General features: G+C 48.4%; 1 protein-coding gene across 2 annotated transcripts in view; it reads left to right on the top strand.

Annotated features, from left to right (window-relative positions):
• Positions 1-15,422, top strand: part of HNF4A (hepatocyte nuclear factor 4 alpha) — an 81,039-nt gene that overhangs the window by 25,127 nt on the left and 40,490 nt on the right. The gene's annotated exons all lie outside the window — the stretch shown is intronic.

Below are 15,422 nucleotides of genomic sequence, written 5' to 3' on the forward strand. Positions count from 1 at the left end.
CCACCCGCCTCAGCCTCCCAAAGTGCTGGGATTACAGGCATGAGCCACTGTGCCTGGCCCACACCCAGATAATTTTTATATTGTTTAGTAGAGATGGGATTTTGCCATGTTGGCCAGGCTGGTCTTGAACTCCTGACCTCAAGTGATCCACTTGCCTCGGCCTCCCAAAGTGCTGAGATTACAGGCATGAGCCACTGTGCCCAGCCTCTTATTGCAGTTTTGATTTGCACTTCCCTAATGATTAGTGATGTTAAGTGTCTTTTTATATGCTTAATGGTTGTTTGTATATCTTCCTTGGGGAAATGCCTATTCAAGTCCTTTGCCAATTTTTTTGTTTTCTTGAGACAGGGTTTTGCTCTGTCACCCGGGCTAGAGTGCAGCAGCAGGATCGTGGCTCACCACAGCTTCAAACTCCTTGACTCAAGTGATCCTCCCACCTCGGCCTCCCAAGTAGCTGGGACTACAGGTGGGCAGCATGCCTGGCTAATTTTTAAATTTTTTTGTAGAGACAAAGTCTCACTATGTTGCCCAGGCTGGTCTTAAACTCCTGAGCTCAAGCAATCCTCCTGCCTCTGCCTCACAAAGTGGTGAGATTACAGGCTTGAGCCACCACACCTGGCCTCTTTGTCCATTTTTAAAGTTTTTGGTTGTTGTTATTGAGTTGTAAAAGTTCTTTATATATTTTGGACATTAACCCCTTATCAAATATATGATTGGCAAATATTTTCTCCCATTCTGTAAGTTGCTCTTTCACTCAGTCCGGTGTCCTTTGGTGCACAAATTTTTCTAATTTTGATGTAGTGCAATTTATCTAATTTTTAAAAATTTCCTGTGCTTTTGGTGTCATATCCAAGAAATCATCACCAAATCTAATATCATGAAGCTTTTCCCTTATGTTTTATTCTAAAGGTTTTATACTTTTCCGTCGAACTCATTTTTAGTTAATTTTCATATATGGTGTAAGGAAAGAGTCTGATTTCATTCTTTTGCATGTGGATATACAGTTTCCCAAACATGAATTTGGTTTTGATAGTACTTTATTAATTAAGACTTTTGCACCTGGTAGACGCTCTTTGATTTGACCTCTAACCCACTGGAATCTTCTCACCATCCTTCCCTGACAGTTGACTATTTGGCTTGGGCTTAATACTTCCAATGACGGAATACCACCACTTAATAAAGCAGCTTTTCCTATGGTAGAACAATTGTATTTTATAGAAAGATCTCCATTTTGAGCCTCAAGTTTCCTCCCTGTAGCATCCACATTTTGGTCTTGGTTCATTCTCTGAAGCTGTAGGAATCAGTGAGCACTTTTTTTTTTTTTTTTTGAGACAGAGTTTTACTCTGTCACCCAGACTGGAGTGCTGTGGCACGATCTCTGCTCACTGCAACCTCCAACTCCAGGGTTCAAAGGATTCTCCTGCCTCACTCTCCTGAGTAGCTGGGACTACAGGCACATGACATCGCATCTGGCTTATTTTTGTATTTTTAGTAGAGACGGGGTTTCACCATGTTGGCCAGGTGAAACTGGTCTCAAACTCTTGGCTTCAACTGATCCGCCTGCCTCAGCCCCACAAAGTGCTGAGATTACAGGCGTGAGCCAGTGGGCGCTCTTTTCCAAAGGAAAGTACTTTGTTGCCTTTTTTTTTTTTTTTGAGACTGAGTCTCAATCTATCACCCAGGATGGAGTGCAGTGGCACGATCTCAGCTCATTGCAACCTCTGCCTCCCAGGTTCAAGTGATTCTTGTGCCTCAGCCTCCCAAGTAGCTGGGATTACAGGTGCCTGCCACCACGCCCAGCTAATTTTTGTGTTTTTAGTAGAGACAGGGATTCACCATGTTGGTCAGGCTGGTCTGGAACTCCTGACCTCAAGTGATCCACCCACCTCAGCCTCCCAAAGTGCTGGGATTACAGGCCTGAGCCACCGCGCCCGGCAGGAAAGTACTTTGAATTGAGTAAATAACACAACTATATGCTGGGCAGCTACCTGCCAGGTTTATAAGGTTTAACACATTCACTCCACAGAGCAATCTATGAAAAGGTCCTATCATTGATTCCTATTTTATAGGTGAAGCAAATAAGGCTTGAAGAGCTTATGATTTTAGCAAGGTCCAACAGCTATGTAAATGGCACCACTGATATCTCATATTTCAAAGGCAATGGCCCTGACCACTCTGCTACAGGACCTCTCTCTCCTCTTTTCCAATACGCAGCCCAGAACTCTTTTGGATCTTCGATTATTCTTTGAGGGCCATAGCTTTCTTTTCTTTTTTTTTGAGACAGAGTCTCACCCTGCCGCCAGGCTGGAGTGCAGTGGCGAGATCTCGGCTCACTGTAACCTCCGCCTCCCAGGTTCAAGCGATTCTCCTGCCTCAGCCTCCCAAGTAGCTGGGACTACAGGGGCGTACCACCACGCCCGGCTAATTTTTGTATTTTTTTAGTAGAGACGGAGTTTCACCATGTTGGCCAGCATGATCTCGATCTCTTAACCTCATGATACGCCCACCTTGGCCTCCCAAAGTGTTGGGATTACAGGCATGAGCCATGCCACCACGCCCGGCCTAAGGGGCATAGCTTTCTCATCCTCTGCCATCCTAGGAAAATTTTAAGTATTCCTATTAAAATGAAAACTAAACACAATTGTCCATATATGGTCCTTAGGAGTAGAATGCCAAGGACCTCTTAGCTCCTCTGACCTGGGAACTACATTCTCTCTAATGACACATATGACTGGGTTAGAGGTTTGGGCAGCTGCCACCAAGTAAAACCTCTAGAACTTTGCTATGTCACTTTCTGCTAAGGTAGCTTTTCCCATCTACACTAAATAAATAAATCATCCAGGTGATTTATTTTTAACCAATGCAGACGATTTTTCATTTCTCTCCATGGAGTTCAAACATTTCTCCAGGCTGGGCGGGGTGACTCACATCTGTAATCCCAGCACTTTGAAGACCAAGGAGGGGCAGATTGCTTGAACCCAAGAGTTCCAGACCAGCCTGGGCAACATGGTGAAATCCCCTATCTACAAAATATAGAAAAATTAGCGAGGGGTGGTGGTCCACACATGTAGTCCCAGCTACTCTGGAGGCTGAGGTAGGAAGATCATCTGAGCCTGGAGACTTGGAGGCTGCAGTGAGCTGTGACGGCACCACAGCACTCCAGCCTGAGTGACAGAGACCCTGTCTCAAAAAAACAAACAATAATTCACCAAATCTATTTGGATCTGGGTCCTGCCATCATTTTATAGGTAATACCTCCATAGCACTCACTAAGTGCCAGGCACACTTCTAAGCCCTTTTTATACATTAACACAAATAATCCCCACCAGGACCTAATGCCATACACATCATTATGGTCACTATTTTGCAAATAAGAAAACAGTCACAGAGCAGTTCAGTAACTTGTCCAGGGTCACACAGCTAATCTATGACTGAACCAGAATTTAAGCCCAGGATATCAGGTTCCAGAATTTGTACACTCATCCTCAATACTGTGCTGCCTTCATATATTCTGACAATCTTAGACAGCTTTGGGGATCCAAAAGATTGAGAAGTACTCTTGAGGACCTCCTTTTTTTTTTTATATGGAGTCTCAACTCTCTCCCTCAGGCTGGAGTGCAGTGGTACAATCTCAGCTCACTGCAACCTCTGCCTCCTGGGTTCAAGTGATTCTCCTGCCTCAGCCTCCCAAGTAGCTGGGATATTACAGGCGCGTGCCATCATGCCAAGCTAATTTTTGTATTTTAAGTAGAGACAGGATATCACCATGTTGGCTAGGGTGGTCTTGAACTCCTGACCTCAAGTGATCTGCCCACCTCAGCTCCCCAAAGTGCTGGGATTACAGGCATGAGCCACCACACCTGGCTCCCTTTTTTTTTAAGATGGAGTTTCACTCTTGTTGCCTAGGCTGGAGTGCAATGGAGCGATCTCGGCTCACTGCAACCTCCACCTCCCAGGTTCAGGAGATTCTCCTGTCTCAGCCTCCTGAGTAGCTGGGATTACAGGTGCATGCCACCACACCCAGCTAATTTTTGTATTTTTAGTAGAGATGGGGTTTCCTCATATTGGTCAGGCTGGTCTTGAACTCCTGACTCAGGTGATCCGCCCACCTCGGCCTCCCAAACTGCTGGGATTACAGGCATGAGCCACCACGCCTGGCCCCTGGCTCCTTTTTTTAAATAAAGAAAGACCAAAGGTCCAGAGGCTTTAAAAGGCAAAGAGTATTAAGTCAGGATTTGATATAAGGATTTCCTTCATTCTGTTTATTTTCTCTTTGCTTTCTACTTATGATACTGTTTCATTTGGTAGGAATAGTATTTCTTTCTAAAATAAATTGAAGTAAAAAGAAGTGAGTTGATGTAAGAAAAACGTTACAGATATGAAAAAATCATAATGGTCATTAAAAAATTAGTGAAACTTTGGAAAGACTGTGTTCAGTCAAGTGAAGTGAAGTTAGGGTGCAACCACAAAAAACCCCTAAGTCGCAGTGGTTTGAACAGCAGAAGTTAATTGCTCACTTACAGTACACGCTCAGCATGGGTCGGCAGGGGGCGCTCCGCGTCGCGGAACGATTCATATCTACACTTTTTCCCCAACAAGGGCAGCACTGGCCTTTAAGGCTTGTGCCCAGGTGTGACACAGGTTGTTTTTGCTCACATCTCATTACCCGAAACAAGTCACATGGTCACATCTCATTTCAAAGGAAGCAAGAAAATGTAATCCCATCATGTGCCGGAAAGGAGAGAAATAGAATAGTTGAGAACAGCCCTGAGAGAGACTATAAGTAAGGGAGTGTAAAAGACAGGTCTAGAGAGATAGGCTGAGTCATGACTCATTGAATTTGTCTGACTTAGATCATGATGGCCCACCCCACCAAGTGGCCAACATTTGTTCCCAGAAAAGGGAGTGTGATGATCCCCCAGAAAGAACACAGTCTGACAACATTATTCTGATGAGCAGACATCTCTCAGGCTGCAACTCAGGAGTCCTTTTGGGTGGGGAGGTGGAGATGCTGGTATTTCCTAAGTGGTTTCAGCTGAACTCTGTGATCTGCCTTTTTTTTTTTTTTTTTTTTTTTTTTGCCTATTCCCTGAAGGGAGATGAGGCAATTTGGGCTTTGACTGAGCCAGGGTTTGGTTCTGTCACTACTTTGAAAAGCTATCTAGGGAAGGGTAATTGGAAAGGAGAGGAATTCAAGGAGAGGGTCTAGGTGGGTAGGGAGCCTTACACAGGGCTTGGTGATGAGTTGATTGGGAGGCCTCCTTGAGGAGTTTTCGAAGTGCAGTCTCAGGGCACCTGGTATCAGAAGTACCCAGAAGCTCATTAAACACTTGGGCCAGGTGCCCTGTGGCTCCTGCCTTTAATCCCAGCACTTTGGGAGGCTGAAGTGGGAGGATTTGCTTGAGGCTGGGGTTCAAGACCAGCCTGGACAACATAGCAAGACCCTCCCCGTCTCTATTTTTTAATTAATTAATTTGTTTGTTTGTTTATTTATTTATTTATGGATTCTCACTCTGTCGCCCAGGCTGGAGTGCAGTGGCCTGATCTCTTCTCACTGCAACCTCTGCCTCCCAGGTTCAAGCAATTCTCCTGCCCCGGCCTCCCAAGTAGCTGAAATTACAGGCATGCACCACCACACCCAGCTAGTTTTTGTACTTTTAGTAGAGATGAGGTTTCACCATGTTGGCCAGGCTGGTCTTGAACTCTTGGTCTCCAGTGATCTGCCTGCCTTGGCCTCCCAAAGTGTTGGGATTACAGGCGTGAGCCACCATGCCCCACCTCTATTAATTAAATTTTTTTTTTTTAATCTGATGACTAGGCCCACTGTTGGTCCTGGCACCTGGAGGTAGGACCCCCAGGCATCTGATTTTTTTTGTTGTTTTTTTAAGGCAGGGTCTCGCTCTGGTGCCCAGGCTGGAGTGCAGTGGCACGATCTTCACTCACTGGAACCTCTACCTCCCAAGTTCAAGTGATTCTCCTGCCTCAGCCTACCGAGTAGCTGGGATTACAGGCACGCACCATCATGCCTGGCTAATTTTTTTTTTTTTTTTTTTTTTTTTTTTAGTAGAGACAGGGTTTTACCATGTTGGCCAGGCTGGTCTTGAACTCCTGAACCAGGTGATCCACCTGCCTCCCAAAGTGCTGGGATTACAGGCGTGAGCCACCGTGCCCAGCCGCCATCTGATTTTTTTTTTTTTTTTTTTTTTGAGACGGAGTTTTGCTCTTGTTAACCAGGCTGGAGTGCAATGGCACGATCCCGGCTCACCACAACCTCTGCCTCATGGGTTTAAGTGATTCTCCTGTCTCAGCTTCCCAAGTAGCTGGGATTACAGGCATGTACTATCATGCTCGGCTAATTTTGTATTTTTAGTAGAGACGAGGTTTCACCATGTGGGTCAGGCTGGTCTTGAACTCCTGACCTCAAGTGGTCCGCCTGCCTCGGCCTCCCAAAGTGCTGGGATTACAGGTGTGAGCCACTTCGCCCAGCTGGCATCTGAATTTTTAATAATAGCCCCAGATGATTCTTATGGACATCAAGATTTGAGAAGCATTGAATGACTGAGAGAAAATTTATTGTATGGATAGAAGCCCAGCACAGTGGTTCTCAGTGGAGATAATTTCAACCCCCAAGGGACATTTATAAATGTCTGGAGATAGTTTTGGTTATCACGCCTTGAGGGTAGGGGAAAGTGCTGCTGACATCTAGTGGCTAGAGGCCAGACATGCTGCCAGGGACAATGCACGGGACAGTCCCCATGACAAAGAATTCTCTAGCCCAAATGTCATTAGTGCTGAGGTCAAGAAACCCTAGTTAGCAATTAAGAGTTTGAACCTTTCTAAATGCTGGAGCACATATAATTTTTAAATCTTCAATTTTTATTTTACTTTCCAAAATTTCTACTATATGCATAGAATCCTTTTCATTGAATACCTGTTATGCACCGAGCACTTGAAGTTTACATCACTATCAGTTCCTCTTGAAAGACTTTTTCAGTCATTCATCCAACAAATATCCATTAAACACTTACTAAAATGTATTCCAGGCCGGGTGTGGTGGCTCATGCCTGTAATCCCAGCGCTTTGGGAGGCTGAGGTGGGTGGATCGCCTGAGGTCAGGAGTTTGAGATCAGCCTGGCCAACATGGCGAAACCCCGTCTCTACTAAAAATTAAAAAATTAGCTGGGCATGGATCCCAGCTACTCAGAAGACTGAGGCAGGAGAATTGCTTGAACCTGGGAGGCGGAGGTTGCAGCAAGCCGAGATCTTGCCATTGCTCTCCAGCCTGAGTGACAAGAGCGAAACTTCATCTTAAAAAAAAAAAAAGAAGTATTCCAGGCAGAGGAGAAAGTATGTGCAAAGGCCCCCAAGACAGGAAAGAAAAACTTTAAAATGGCTAGTATGCCTGCTGCTGATAGGGGTGGGGGCAAGTGGCATGAAATGAGGTTGGAGACGGAGAGATATAAAAACAAGGGCGTGCATGGCCTCACAGTGTAAAGTGGGAGTTGTATGAGTTTTGTTACAAATGCATAGGAAGTCATAAAAATTTAAGTAGAAGAGGATCTGAGCCAATGTACATTTGTACAAGGTCACCCTTGGCCCCTGAGTGAAGAGTAGGGGGTAGGGAAGACACAGGAGAAAAAGAAGTGAAGGGGTGGGGCGGAGGCAGGTGGGGGGGGGGAGGCGGGGGATGAAGTGGGGGGAGATCCCTTCCCCAACCCTGGCAGGTTTAAAAAAAAAAAAAAGGGAAGAAGTGAAAAGACTTTTGCAGACCTCCAGAGATTATGCATAAGGTTGGCTGGGGTGAAGGTGGAAAGATGAAAAATCTAGATTCTGTTTGGAGGGTGGCAAGAACTGGATTTTCTGATGAACTGGAAGGCATGAGAAACACAACACAAAGATTGTGACTTGCAAGATGTTGGTTTGAATAATTGAGAGAAGGTGGGTGATGATATATGACATGTAGATATGACTATCATTCTGTTTTGACGACTGAGGAAGGGGAGGTGAGTCGTCCTACTTCACAAAGATAGTATATGGGCTCCAGGTGTGTCTAACCCAAAGGTTATAATTTTTCCACACTCCTATATCCACACATTAATTTTTTTTAAAAATTGAGACAGAGTCTCACTCTATCACCCAGGCTGGAGTGCAGTGGCGCGATCGTGGCTCATGCAGCCTCCAACTCCTGGGCTCCAGCGATCCTCCCATCTTGGCCTCCTAAAGCTGGAGTTACAGGCATGCACCATCACGCCCTGCCTATCTTAATTTTCATAATGGGGATGACATTTAATGATAGTAATATTATTATAAATGCCCCATACATGCTAACATCTGCTTCCACATAGAAGCAGCACAAAGCCTGGAACCTTCCTCAAAGACCCCTGTACATTGGAACAAGGTGCTGGGAACAGAAGTTTAGTAGGTGGTGGAAGGGCAGCAGCTGCTACCCTGGGAACTGGTTTTAAAATCTTACGTTCTGATTGCTGCCGTGGCCATGTGCTGGTGTGTGATGGGGAGATGTTCTTCTAGGTAACTAAATCCAACGAGCTGTGATTGGTGATCGAACCCAGCAGGCCCCCTCTGGATTTGGAGAGACATAGTGCGTCTGGGCCTGTGATTGGCGGGATTGCTGTGATTGGTGAAGTCCCTAAGGCTATTTAAGTTTCTGAACACCAGTTCCTGCATTGGCCACGAGGAGGAGCCCGGGAAGCGCAAAGCGCAGCACCGCGGAGAGGCTTGGCCTCCTCCTCCGGGACGCCCTCCGGCCTAGCGCGGTGCCTGCCCTGCCCTGCTCCCTGGGGCAACCGCGGGATGAGGTGGGGCGGCAAAGGGTGTCAGGGCTCCCAGCTGCGGCCCGGGTGGCCACGCTTCTCTGCACAGTTCCTTTGGCCTCTTCCCCTGGCTCTCAGCCCCACAGAAGACATTGGCTGACCCGAGGGGTGGGGCTGCGGGTTCGCGAAGGTTTGTGAAGGCCCAGATCCAAGTTGCAAAACTGTGGAGTCTATCAAGTGAGACTTAGCAGCCCCACTCCCTCAGGTGTGCCCCTTGCCCTCCTCAGAGTCCTTCTCTCAAGTTTAGCAGCCTCCACCGTGCCCTTTAAGAGCCTCAAAGAACTTTTGCAAAGTGGCATCTCATTGGAGCTAAAATGACCTGTGCAGGCAAAGGCCACTAGCTCAGGGGATCGCCCCCTGCCCATCCCCAGGTGCTATCACATCGCGCTGTGCGTCTTCACTGCACTTAACCACTGTTTGTAATTGATTTCGTTTTTCATTTATTTACTTGCTTATGTCTGCAACCCGCCTCTCCACCAAAATGCAAGCTCTGTGAGGGAGGGTGTAGGGTTGCCCGACACAACACAAGACACCCAGTTTCATCTGAGTGTGAGATGGACAGCACATTTTAACAGTGTAAGTAGGTTCTATGCATTATTTGGGACACGCTCATACTAACAAAGTATTCCTTATGCATCTTAAATTCACATTTGACTGGGCATCGTGTGTTTTTATTTACTCATCTGCAACCCTCTGAGGGGAATATTTTGCCCGTGGTCTTCCCTGCTGCATCTCTACCGCCCATAACGATGCACGTGGAAGGTGCTGAATAAATGTTGAATGTTTCGATGGACGATTTCCTTCCTTCATTCACTTAGTTATTCATCCAGCCTATTTATATCAAGTGGGTCCTGGGAATACAACGGTAGACAGGACACAGTCCAATGGAGGAGGCAGACAACCAGTCTAACTACCATCTGACTAAACTATGATGATGTAAAGCTTTGGGGGCTATGGGGGGACAGAGGAGGACCCTGGCGTTCTGTTTCCCGGAGGAAGATGACTAAGATGGGACTTGGAGGATGAGAAAGCAAAGAAAGAAGTGCGACAGCTCTCTGCTTGAGACCACGGGGTTCTGGAAGCTGCAGGTGGCTGGGGAGGGCAAAAGTGCAGTGTGGGCGGGGCAGTCAGGAAGAGGTGAGGAGGAGACTCGCATTCACTGGGTGTTACCACCCACCAGCCAGCACAAGAGGGATGCCATGTTGCTATTATTGTGCCCATCATACAGATGAGGAAGCCGAGGCTCAGAGAAGTGAAATGCCTCGGCTAAGTTTACAGTCTTAGAGGGAAAAGCTGAGCTTCAAGCTCAGGTCTGGCAGATTCTGAAGCCTGCAGTCTTCTAGAAAAGCCACTGGGTTAAGGATTACAACGCCAATGGGGGAGGGAGAAACAGGCTCAGAAAGGTGATAGGGCTCTCCCTGTGAATACGGCTCTGTCCAGTTGAGCAGAATACTGAAGCAATGCAAGAGTCAGGTTTTTTCCAAGCCCTCCAGAGAGACAACAGGAGGGCCAGAGCAGGACCCAGGAGTCCAGACCACTGTGTCTCCCATTCCTGTTGGGGTTGGCTCTCTAGGAGCCCCTTGCAGAGCCCTGGGGCTAATTCCTTGCATGGATCCTGGACAGGTCTGCAGTTTCCATGGAGACCGCCTCTCACCATCCCTGAAATCTCATTGTGACCAGTATTAAGGGATTAACTCTGCCCAGCGGCCCTCGCAGGGTCTGGGGTGCCGAGGGGGGCCAGCAGGAGCTCCCTCAAGGATGAAGAGGTTGTGCACTGTGCGGGACCCCATAGCAGCAGGAGGAGGATGTCGGACTGGGGCCAGGGCTTCCCCCGGGACCCACCAGGTATGGTCCTGACTCCACATCTGCCTGGAAGGAAGGATGGGATGGTAGGAGACAGACACAGGACCAAGGGGGAGGATTCCAGACTGGGAGCAGTGTGGAGGATTTGTACCCTCATCCCCTAACCCAGGAACGTCCAGGGCCCCGATGGGTGAATGACGTTCCAATCAGAGAAGGAGGATCCAGACGAGCTCAACAAGGTGAGAGGAGCCCCGTAGAGTATTAGGGGTACTCCAAGGCTACCTAAAGACCAGATCTCTTATCTCTCCCATTTGGCAGTTGGGGAAACTGAGGCACGGAGAGGGAAAATGACTTGCCCAAAGCCAGTGAGTCAGCAAACTGAAGCAGGTCAAGAATCCAGAAGGAACGCTGAAGTTCCCTGAGCAGAAAGCAATCGGTTAAAATCTCATTGCCACTACCGCCTTGAACTCCAAATCCTCCTTCCTGAGCTCCAGGCATGGGGTCCCCTCCATCCCCTCACCCAGAGCTTGTCTCGTCAGCCATGCTTCCCTCCCTGCCTCTCATCCTCCTCCTGACTTCCCCTGCCACCCGCACCACCTGAGGCTGGCAGAGAGTTCCTGGCAGGTTCTCCAGTGCTGACGGGCACAGCCACCAGGCCCCCACTGTTCCATCCAGGGGACACCTTCCCACTGGGTCCCTATCTGGATGATTTGGGACAGTCTTTGTTCCACACTTCATCCTCTCTTTGGGATTTCTGGGTCCAAACACAGTGAGGACCCTGACAGCCCCCCTCCTCACCTTTTGTCCTGAGAAGGCCAGGCCTGCGTGGGAGAGATGTAACCAGACTCCAAAGCTTTCTGGGCCGAGCTTCGTGGAAGGCCGTATCAGTGCAGGGACATAAACACCAGCTCTGGAGCCAGGTAGAGATGGTTCTAGCACCACTGCCTTGGCTCACTGGGAAAATGATGTTCCTTCTCTAAGCCTCAGTTGCCTCACCTGTGATGGGAGACAATAACCCCTCCTTCCTCAAAGCTTGCTCTCAGCTGCTATGGAAACATCTCCAGGTTGTGATATTAAATGAACCAAACATGATACAGAACAGTGTAAGAGCAGAGGCTACTCATGTATGATCTTACGTGCTGTCTGGTCTGTATAAAGAAACCTTGGCAGATACATCTGTAAGGGATGTGGTCCCCCATAGTGAGGAAGTCAGGGAGAACAGGTGAGCAGGAGACAGCTGGAAGTAAGACTTCTCAGTTTACACCTTTTATGTTTTGATTCTGAACCGTGTGAATGTAGCACCAATTCAAAACTAAATGTAAAGATGTTCACAAATTAAGTAAAATATTAAATAATAATAATAACACATACCTCAATAATATGACCGGTGTGCAGCCAAGATTTAGACCCAGGTACTAGAAATTGACTCAAAGGAACAGAAGAGGCCTGTCTTCAAGTCACCGAATCCTTGACCTAGAAAGGCCCTTTATTTTGTCAACGTCAAATTGCCAATAACAACAATAATAGTCTTGGTAGCAAGAATCAGGAGCTCCCTACCTGGGGAACACGGTGCCAAGCACTGTCTGAACATTGTCTCATTTAACTGGCATTTTGATTTTGTGAGGAAACGATCATCATTCCCACTTTACAGATGGGAAAACTGAACCTCGCTGAGGTTTTGACTAGTAAGTTGTAGTAAGTGATATAACTTGGATGCCATCGAAGGCTTTCCAGCTTCAAATTTGAAGCCCCCCTACAGTGGGTCTCAATACTGGCTGCACAAAAATATAGATGCCTGGCACCTCCCCACCCCTACCCCAAGATTCGATCATTGGTCTGTGATAGGGACTGGGCATCTGTCTTTAATTTAAAAAAATCTTTTTAAAAAATAGACACAGGGTCTCACTATATTGCCCAGGCTGGTCTCAAACTCCTGGGCTCAAGTAATCCTCCCATCTCAGCCTCCCAAAGTGCTAGGATTACAGATGTAAGCCACCATGTTCGGCCAACATCTGTATATTTTAAAGGTTTCAGATGATTCTATTTCATCTTCAGAGTTGAGTCTTTGCTTCGTTAGACAAAACTTCTCCAATGGGAAACCAAGGCCAGGGAGGGAAATGACCTTGCCCAAGGACACACAGTGGCTGGAACCAGAGCTGGGGCAGGGCACCCAGCAGCTCACATGAACCCCTAGGGCAAATAAGAAAAAGGCACCCCACTCTCGGCAGGCAGAGCTCCATGGGTGCTTTGCTTGGCAAGTGGAACAAGGGCTGGATTTCCATCCCTACTTGCTCTCTTGGCTGGAGAACCTTTGTGCAGTGAGCAACCTGCACAACTGTACAGGGCAGTAACTCTGGCCTGAGCCTCAGGACTTCCAAACACTTCACCTTAGTGACCTGGCAAATCCCTGGGGCCCCTCAGAACAAGAGTATGGGGAAAGCAAGGGTGGCTTCTGGGATGTGGGCTCAGCCCTCACTCCCCAAACCAGAGTCTGGGTCAGGCAGGGGCTCCCATCAGCCTTCAGGCCCCACAGGGGCCGGGAAGGATGCATCTAATTCCCAAGGTCACCCCTGCAGATAAATTCAGGAACATAAACAGGAGGGATGAACATAAACAGGAGGACAGCAACACCCTCGCCCCAGATGTCATAAGCCACCTGGCAAGAGGCAGCCTGCAGAGAGGCCCCACCCACACAGATCCAAGTCCTCCTGGCTTCCTTCCTGATCATTCTCCAGACCACACTCTCTGCCCTACCTCCGGAGCCTTACAGTCAGCATCTCCCACGGTGCCCTGCTCTCTGCCCTTCTCCTGGCCATCTCTCACTGGCATCCCTGGAAGGGAAGGGTAGCCCTGGAGTTAGAGGCACAGACTTTAGAGACAGACTGCCCAAGTTCCAATTCTACTTCTTGTTTCTCATCAGCTGTGTGAGCATGGGTATATGGCTCAAGCTCCCTGTGCCTCTGGTGTGTAAAATGATGGTGAAAACATTGCCTACCTCCCAGAGTGGCTGGGAGGATCAAGGAAGTAACACATGCAAAGCTCCTAAAACAGCTGCATATCCAGTGGCCATGATGATCAATGTGTATATTTTGCTCCATTTCATTTTCATGACAACCCTGGAAGTTAAGTATTATAATTCCCAACTTACAGGTGAAGAAACTGAGGCTCGGAGAGGTGGAGAGAGTCAGGGCAGGGCTCTGCACCTTTTTTGTGATAGGGACTGGGTATCTGTCTTTAATTTTAAAAAATCTTTTTAAAAAATAGGCACAAGGTCTCACTATGTTGCCCAGGCTGGTCTCAAACTTCTGGGCTCAAGTAATTCTCCCATCTCAGCCTCCCAAAGTGCTGATGCCTCCAGAGACAGGACATGACTGAGATGGATTATAATGTAGCCTCTGGTGTGGAGTGCATGGCTGCTGGTCACATCCTCACAGGGCCCATGGGACACAGAGCCAGGTGCATTCCCCTGACTTGGGTCTTCCAATGGCTCTCAGGCACCTGTCTGCTTCCAGCCAGCCTGGGGAGGAGGGGGAGAACGGCACGGCAAGGAGTTTGCAGAGCTGCCTTGTTCACCAGTGTCCTTCAAGACATTGCTCGGGTCCATAGAGAGCCCACCATTCATTCCCATGCTGGCTGGAGCCCCTGAATACCCGAGGTGACCTTCTGTCCTTGGACAAGTCACTTCCCCCTCTGATCTCCGTCTCCCCATCTGTGCAATGAGGAGATGGGGCTGGATCAGTGGTTTTCCAACCCTCAAATAAAATATTAAGATTACATGTAAAAGGGAGTCGCCGGTTGAAGCTGGGCCTGTGGTTGCATACCCTCGGCTCCTGGGAACCTCGGAACCCAGCTTGGAAAGCCCCAGCCCACATCCTCGTAAAGATTCTCCTGGCTCTGACACTGCAGAGTTCTAGAACCCCAAGCTCAAAGCCGCCGCTTCCCATCCCTGTTTGGAAAGCTCTCCCCCAGCTGCCTTTATCTCTCTTTGGTAACAGAGCAAATTTGCTCAGGACCCAGCACAGGGGGAACAAGCAGACTGTTGACTCTTGAGCAAAGCCTCTTCTTTGGAGAGCAGCCGAGGTGGCCGTGGGCTATGCGTTGGGAGGCCAGCGGCCTCTTGCATAACCCTGGAGGCCTCCTGCCCACCGAGGCCTTTTCAGGGTTAGGGGTGAGGAAAACCGCAAACTCATGCCCAGTTAATTTTTTAAGGCAAAATCAACAGGCTCAGCAATGATTAGCAGCTGGGTAAGTTGGTCTTAATCAGGCTGAGGACAGGGAGGGAGGAAGGAGGCCCAGGGATGGGGCCCAGTTATCAGTTAACCACATGAATGTTGCTTCCTTCCAAACCCACTGGCCTTCAGCCCCAAGCTCCCTCATCTTCCTCTTGGAAATACTCCTGTGACAAGCCAGTGGCCACCCATCATCGGGTGAACAAGCCAGTGGCCACCCATCATTGGGCGAACAAACACAATGCCACTCCTGGTCTGTGATGAAGTAGAAAGTGCTCGTTGTTGAGACAAAGCTCACCCACCACCGCTGTGTGGCCTTGAGCAAGTCCCTTTCACCTTCTGAGCCTCCGTGAGGGGCCCCAGGTCTGGGCCCCAAGTCTATGGTTCAGTCTGTGGCCAGCTGCCACTCCCCTGACAGCCTCAGTGTTTCCGTCCACTAAATGGGTGGGTTAGCCATGGCATCTTTTCCAGTCTTGAAGCTTTTTGGGCCTGATTTGATTAAGCCACAGTGGCCTGCGCCGAGTGCAGAGGGTGGTATGAGTGGCATTTTAGGAGCCCA

This window comes from Pongo pygmaeus, chromosome 21 (genome assembly GCF_028885625.2).
Source record: "Pongo pygmaeus isolate AG05252 chromosome 21, NHGRI_mPonPyg2-v2.0_pri, whole genome shotgun sequence".
NCBI classification, from domain to species: domain Eukaryota; kingdom Metazoa; phylum Chordata; class Mammalia; order Primates; family Hominidae; genus Pongo; species Pongo pygmaeus.